Source organism: Erinaceus europaeus, chromosome 19 (assembly GCF_950295315.1).
Source record: "Erinaceus europaeus chromosome 19, mEriEur2.1, whole genome shotgun sequence".
In the NCBI taxonomy this organism is placed as follows: Eukaryota; Metazoa; Chordata; class Mammalia; order Eulipotyphla; family Erinaceidae; genus Erinaceus; species Erinaceus europaeus.
The window spans coordinates 20,028,041-20,036,092 of NC_080180.1; the positions used below are offsets into that span (position 1 = coordinate 20,028,041).

An 8,052-nucleotide genomic window follows, 5' to 3' on the forward strand; every position below is an offset into this window, starting at 1 on the left:
AATGCTTTTTTTTTTCAGTTATAATTTTCTTTTTTATTTTTATTTTTTTATTTAAGAAAGGATTAATTAACAAAACCATAGGGTAGGAGGGGTACAACTCCACACAATTCCCACCACCCAATCTCCATATCCCACCCCCTCCTGTGATAGCTTTCCCATTCTCCATTCCTCTGGGAGCATGGACCCAGGGTCATTGTGGGTTGCAGAAGTGGAAGGTCTTCTGTAATTGCTTCCCCGCTGAACATGGGCGTTGACTGGTCGGTCCATACTCCCAGTCTGCCTCTCTCTTTCCCTAGTAGGGTGGGTCTCTGGGGACGCGGAGCTCCAGGACACATTGGTGGGGTCTTCAATCCAGGGAAGCCTGGCCAGCATCCTGATGGCATCTGGAACCTGGTGACTGAAAAGAGAGTTAACATACGAAGCCAAACAAATTGTTGAGCAATCATGGACCCAAAGCTTGGAATAGTGGAGAGGAAGTGTTAGGGAGGTACTGCAAACTCTAGTGTACTTCTGCTTTCAGGTATATATTTTGCAGTAGTTTATAGATACGTGTGAACATATGCTCTCTCTCACAGAAACTGGTGTATATCTAGGTTTTGGGACTTTGTTAGAAAGTGAACCACCTGAGATGGAATTAGAGTGTACTATGAAAGGAAAGGTCTCACCTTTCCTTTAATGTAATGAAGCTGAAGGGTTGTCATTCCACACGTGAAGTCTCTGGACACAGTCTGAAGTGAAGCATGTTGAGGTGGCAATCGTTGTGTTGGAAATGCTTTTTCTTGCCTGCTTGCTTGCTTTTTAAAGATGTATTTTGGGGGGGAGTTGAATGGTAGCACAGCGGGTTAAGCACATGTGGCCAAAGTGCAAGGACCAGCGGAAGGATCCTGGTTCGAGCCCCTGGCTCCCCACCTGCAGGGGAGTCGCTTCACAGGCGGTGAAGCAGGTCTGCAGATGGCTATCTTTTTCTCCCCCTCTCTGTCTTCCCCTCCTCTCTCCATTTCTCTCTGTCCTATCCAACAATGATGGCATCAATAACAACAATAATAACTACAACAACAATAAAAAAAGAACAAGGGCAACAAAAGGGAAAATAAATAAATATTAAAAAGATGTATTTTTTCTTATTAAAACCTATTTTTAAACATTTTTAAAAATTTCTTTATTGGGGGATTAACAGTTTACAGCTGACAGTAAAATACAATAGTTTGTACATGCATAACATGTCCCAGTTTTCTACATAACACTTCAACTCCCACTAGGTCCTCCTCTGCCATCATATTCCAGGACCTGAATCCTTACCCCCGACCCTTCTGCCACCTGAGTTTTTTACTTGGATGCAATAGACACTTTATTCATTTTGTTTGGTAAGACAGAGAGAAATTTAGAGGGAAGGGGGTAGAGAAGGAGAGAGACAGAGAGCTATCTGCAGCACTGCTTCACTACTCATGAAGCTTCCCCCTGCAAGTGGGGACTAGTGGCTTGAACTCAAGTCCTTGTGCACAGTTATGTGTGCACTTAACCAGCTGCGCCACCTCCTGGCTCCCAAAATGTATTTATTTCTTAATGAGAAAGAGTACAAACCAGAGCATCCTTCTGGTACTTGTGATGCCAGGGATTGAATTCAGGACATCTTGCTTGGGAGTCTAATTTTTTATCCACTGGGCAACCTCCCAGGCTACCTCCTACCTGCTTATAGTTTTCCATTGTGTCATAGTGTGGATCATAGATTTTGCTTTCTTTTTAAAAATATTTGTTTATTTATTTAGGATAGAGACAGAGAAATTGGGAAGGGAAGTAGAAGGGGGAGAGAGAGGCAACTGCAGCACTGCTTCACTGTTCATGAAGCTCCCTCCTTGCAGGTGGGGACCAGGGGCTTAAACCTGAGTACTTGTACATTGTAATGCGTGTCCTCAACCAGCTGCACCACCTGGTTGAATTTTCATGAGCATTTCTTTTAAAAAAATATTTATTTATTTTCCCTTTTTGTTGCCCTTATTGTTTTTATTGCTGTAGTTATTATTGTTATTGTTACTGATGCCATCGTTGGTGGATAAGACAGAAAGAAATGGAGAGAGGGGAAGGCAGAGAGGAGGAAAGACAGACACCTGCAGACCTGCTTCAGTGCTTGTGAAGCGACTCCCCTGCAGGTGGGGAGCTGTGGGCTCGAACCAGGATCCTTAGACTGGTCCTTGTGCTTTGTGCCGTGTGTGCTTAACCCGCTGTGCTACCACCCGACTCCCGAGTGTTTTTTTGACAATAGAGGAGTTCCTATATAGTGATACAGTCAAGATCAAGCAGAGAAGGAGGTAGTGAATTTCCAGGCCTGGGGCTGGAGTCAAACTAAAATTAACTGATGTCACAAGGAAGTCATCTGGGGTACCTGAGGGAGGGAAGGGAAGGGAAGCTCCTGGCTCATTCTCAAATGTGATCTACAAGAAGATTCTTGGGGAAGAAACACCAGGACAGTCCTGTCATGTGTGAATTCAATGATGGGCCAGGCACTAGGGATTCAGTAATGAATCAAGGGGTCACAGTCTCTTTTCCATGGGGATCAGTAAAATGGGAAAGGAGAGTTTGAATCTTCGGAGAACCCTTCCAATGTTCAACAAAATGGCCACCCTTACTGAGAGGATCCCAGAGGTCAGCAAGAAGTCTTTGACAGGTCACGATCCTGATTTTGTAGGAACACAGCCCCCAGTACTAGTCACAGATAAGTGCATGTGTGTTAGTAAGGATGGGCTCAGTTATGCTGCACTAATGAATATCCCCCAGATTCCAAGGGCATCACATAGCACAGGTTATCCACTCGGTCACATGCTCACTCAAGCTGAGGGGCAGGGGATGCCCCTCCATGTGGGGCTCAAGGGTCCAGGCTGACGGAGGCTCCAACTCCTCATATTGGGTCATTGCAGGCAGGTATGATGGGATGAATGAATGACAGTCTCTGTGACAGGGAAAGGGATACAGTGACTCACACAGTCACAGAGTCACTCCTCATCTCAACGTATTAGCCAGAGCAAGTCACATGGGCACATCTGCCATGGGAAAGGAGGGGGGCAAAATCTAATCATGTAACCCCCATCTTTTGTCCAGAAGGTGGGGAGCATCAAATTGCCCTGAAGGGCTAAAGTGGCCAAAGTGCTACCAGAGGGTGGCCGCAGGGAGCTGGGCCATGAAGCGTGCTTTCACTCCTGCAGTAGGGACAAACACCACCCCACCTCACCCTCAACTCTCAGGGGGAGTCAGGTCAAGGTCGACAGAGCGGAAGTAAAGACTCAGGGGCAGGTGCTTCAGAAAAGACACCAAGGGCTTGTCGGGGTGTAGAAGGTGCCACAGAGGGCTTTATTCACAGCAACCTGCTTCCCAATTAGCATGGCCTCTGGAGCGAGTCACCCTCAGCCCATAAACTCAGAGCATCAGCATGGGGTGGAGTCTGGCTGAGTGTGGTCTGGGTGGATACCATCACCACCACCTCCCTCTGGGAGCCGATGAGGGAGGCCAGGTCTCAGGCCCCACCCCGCTCCTGTATCTCCACAAGCTCTGTGGGAGAGTCCCTGCCTGGGGAAGCTGGGGAAGCCAGTGAAGCACTTTGCTGGAGGGAATTTAGGCCAAGTGTCTTCATTTCATGAATGAGAAGGTAACACCCAGCAGGGAGGAGGTGGTGCCCACAGTCACACGGCTGGTTCCAATATTGTTTGATTCCACCATGTGCCAAGGACTCTGAATAAGTCACTTAAAAACTCACTGAGCTTAATATGGGCCCCAGATCAGATTGATGGGGTTTACAGTTAATGGTATTTATATACTTTTCCCATATTTGGGAGCTACGCTCTTCCCTGATCCAGCTTTCTAGTCTTATTTTCAACTCTGACATCATCTCCCCAGACAATACCTTTAGCCCACCTGCATGTTAGCTGTCTGGCTCAGGCAAAAAATAAAGTCACGGGGCCTTGGAATATACCTAAAATACACCTCCTAGCTTTTTCCAAAATGGAGACCCCAAATCTCATCTGCTATACTCTTAACTTTAGGTTCCTGATTATTATACAATTTGTTCTGCTTTATATCTTAGTGTTTTTCAGCCTCCAAGTTGCAGATGCCACCATGACGCCAACCTGAATTCCCTGGGCTGATGACCTCACCAATGTGTCCTAGAAGACCACCTCTTCAGCGCCCTGTCCCACTAGGGAAAGACAGAAATAGGCTGGGGGTATAGGTTGACCTGCCAATGGAGAAGCAGTTACAGAAGCCCGACCTTCCACCTCTGTGCCCTATAATGTTCCTGGGTCCATACTCTCAGAGGGATAAAGAATAGGAAAGCCTCCAATGGATGGGATGGGATAAGGAACTCTCATGATGGGAACTGTGTGAAATTGTACCCCTCTTATCCAACAAACTTGTCTATCATAATTAAATAAATAAAACTCACTGAATCTATAAAACACTTTTTTTTAACTTTGTGATTTGGGGGTGGTTACCAGCTAGTGTCACAATTTGGAAAGCCCACAAATTACCATGTGCCAGGACCTGGGTTCAAGCTCCCACTCCCCACCTGCAAGGAGGAAGCGTCATGATCAATGGAGCAGGCTGTAGGTGTTCTCTTTCCCCCCTCTCTCTCCCTGTCCTCCTATTTATCTTTGTATTTGTGATAATAAAAAAGAAGAAGGAGGAGAAGGAGAAGAAGAAGGAGAAGGAGTAGGAGAAGAAGAAGAAGAAGGAGAAGGAGGAGAAGAAGGAGAAGGAGAAGAAGAAGAAGAAGGAGAAGAAGGAGGAGGAGAAGAAGAAGAAGACGAGGAAAGAAAAGAAATAAAACGATAATAAGGGGCAGGTGGTAGTACACCTGGTTGAACACATGTTACTATGTAAAGGACCTGGGTTTGAGCCTCCGCTTCCCACTTGCAGGGGGAAGCTTCATGAGCAGTAAATCACTCTGCAGGTGTCTTCCTCTCCCCCTCTATGTAACCCCCTCAATTTCTCTCTGCCCTATCAAATAAAAGAGAAAGAAAAAAGAAGAGAAAAAAATGGCTGCCGGGAGCAGTGGATTTGTTGTGTCAGCACTGAGCCCCAGCGATAACCCTGGTGGCAGTGTAATAATGGTGATGCTTATGATAGTAATAATAAAAAAGAATGGCCAATGGGAGTTATGGATTCTGTATGCAGGCACCAAGCCCCAGTGATAACTGCAGTGGCAAATAAATAAATCATTCAGCGACTCTGTTTCCTCTGTAACAAAGTGTGAGCGTAACCGCTTCAGCATCACGTAGGCATCTAGACCAGAGGCGGACACGTAGTAGGTGCTCAGTTAATGTTATTGCCTACTGCTGTAGTTCTAATGCATTGCTCATATCCTCTGGCACCAGGCTCTCAGGAAGACAATGAAGAACACCTAATTGTTGGACCCAGCTGCCCATGCTCCTAGCCTGCTCTGCCATTTAGTCTTGTACTAGCTCCTAAATTGTTCTTTGACTGAAGGCTTCAGTTTGACCACTTGTTATATTAAATGGATGTGGTCTTAGGGATAGAAGGAGGCCCTGGGGGAAAGGACTATGCTTTGTAAACCAACTACCTTGGAAGGACCTAGCCCCTTTTGGCTGATGGTGTGCCACAGGGACCAACAGCAGAGGAGCTGAAATGACCAGTAGCAGAAGGGACCGCCTGCTTTCATTTGGGTCCGTCAATAGCCTAGAAAAAGACTTGACCCTGGGAAGCCAGTCACTGTCTGGTGTCCTGCACATTGGTGCATCTCTTCTGTTTGCCTCCCCTGCAAATAACGCTCACCTTGCCTCACTCACAGGGTCCCTCTGATTCTTCATGGTAACTATCATAACTGACTCTGTACTGGAAGGCCCATGAGAGCTTCCCCAAGAGAGCTGCAACATTGCTCCTGACTTGGGAACCTGCTCCCCCCAACATAAGACAGGCCCTGCATCACAAGCTTATTTTGAGGACTGAATGAGTGAGTGCACCAGATGATGTCTTCACAGACAGTTTCCAAAAGAGGAAAGCTGGGGTGAAGTAGTAGGATTCAGGTCCCAGGGCCCCAGGCTGGCTGAGGAGCTTTCTCAGAGGGAGCTTTGTCTGCTGGCCTGTTACAGATCCCCAGAGAGCTTCTCCAGGGACCTAGACAACACCCAGCCCCTGAAGCTGTGGCCTCAAGCAGGACCTCCAGGATGCTCAGGGGCAGGAGGCCTGGAGAACAGCAGACCAGGCACCAGGGCAGCTGTCCCCAAGCTTCTGAAACACTGTCACAAAAGATGGGGATTAGACCTATTCTGAATGACTCCAGGAGACAGAAATAGGAAGTTCCCGGAAGTCCTCTCTAAGCGGGAGAAGTGTGTGCCAGCTGCCGGCTGGGGAGTGAGCTGCCCAGGCTGAGCAGATTCTGGGACTGTGGGCAGTGGGGGGAGGGGGAGGGGAGTGAGCCCACAGATCCACCGCTTGGCTGAGCTGGAGCATAGGAACCATCCAAGGGGCTTTACAAATACAGACTCCCAGGTACCACCCAGGTTCAATGAATAAGAAACTCTAGGAGTAATGTGGGTAGGGGTCCATTTTGAAAACTCCCAATGATTCTCCAGGAAAACGGAGGTGTGTGAGTGGGGAGAGGCCCCATCCAGCAGTTGATCTTGGGGGGTTCCTCACCCTGCTGTGGCTCACCTGCTCACAGGCTGGGGGAGGTGGTCTCATAGGGTGTCTTCCCTCCCCACCCCACCACTGGCTTCTCTTTCACTGAGGGGATAGCCTACCCTTATTGGCAGCTCTAAGCAACAACCCCACCCCTTCCCCCCAGCCCGCCTTCATCAGCCTCCATTTGGCCCCTCTGGCCTTTCTTCCCATACCCAGCCACTTGGCTCACCTAAACAGGCTTCAAGTTCCTTGAAGCTTCTGGAATTGAGGCCTGGCCTGCCTCCCAGTGGGAGGGGAGCTCCTTTCTAGGTGACCCTAATTGCCAGGGCTCGGCCGCCACGCCCAGGAGAGATCACAGCATACACCTGGATGGACACAGGACCCCCACTCTCTTTGTTGTGTGTGCCCCACAGTTTTGACACAACGCAGGAACTAGTAGCGTGCAAACCCTCGAATGCGTAGACTGTGGGCGCAGGAAGAATAGCGGTCTGTCCGGTTGGAACACAGAAAAGGCGGGGGTGGGGGGGGTGGGGGGGGGGACCGACAACACCTACATTTGCCCCAACCCCACAGCGCCACCTGGTGTCTCCCCGTGAGAACGGCGCGGGCTGTGAGGACCCCCTCCCCACAGGCGGTTCCAACCATCTCCCACCCGGACCACCTCTCTAAGCAGGAGGAGTGTGTGCCAGCTGCCTGCTAGGGACTGAGCTGCCGGGACTGAGCAGCTGCTGGGGCTGTGGGCAGAGGGGCTGTGGGTGGGGGGAGGATGGGAGAGTAAGCCCACAGATACACCGCCTGGCTGAGCCGGAGCATAGGAACCGTCCAAAGGGTTTCCCAGCAACTCTGGGTGCCCCTCCCTCTCCTCGCCATCCACGGCCCCTCCCTAGCCGCTCCCGCCACCACCCAAAGGAACTTCCTGGCTGGCCAATGGATTTGCAGCCTTCTGCCTTCTCCCCAATTTTACTCCCTCCGAGAAGTTACCTGGGACCCCCAGCCCACCCATCAAAGGGCTGCTCCGTGGCCCCCGAGCTTGATCCCCGACACTGGAGAGGCTAAATTGTTGGCATTATGCTGGGGTACCCGAGGTCTCCCCAAACTGCCAGCAGAGGGCAGCCTGTCTCCAACTTGGAGAACCTTAAGGAAGTTTCCTCACCTGGCCACGCAGGTGGGCCCCTCCCCTCCCAGAGTCCAGATGCGGAAACCCTTCCAGAGAACTTCAGGTGGGCCACATCCTGGGCTTGACCAAAGGAAGCTCTCAAGAGGAAGAGGACATCGTCTTCTCCTGGGAGTCTGTAACCAGTACACACCTAGACAGTGTAGGGGAGCAAAAAATTTGCCCCCTCCCCCCTCCGATTTCTCTCTGGCAAAAAACTGATTCCATAGAAAGGTATCTGAAGGCTGGATGAATGAGGCTGCCTTTGAAAA

At 49.6% G+C, this 8,052-nt stretch overlaps 1 long non-coding RNA gene across 1 annotated transcript; it reads left to right on the forward strand.

Moving 5' to 3' along the window:
• Window positions 1–2,920: 2,920 nt before the first annotated feature.
• On the forward strand, window positions 2,921–4,424 carry LOC132534723 (uncharacterized). Its single transcript, XR_009546433.1, has 2 exons — window positions 2,921–3,637; window positions 4,083–4,424. It is a non-coding gene; the product is annotated as an uncharacterized LOC132534723 (long non-coding RNA).
• The last annotated feature ends 3,628 nt before the right edge of the window (window positions 4,425–8,052 follow it).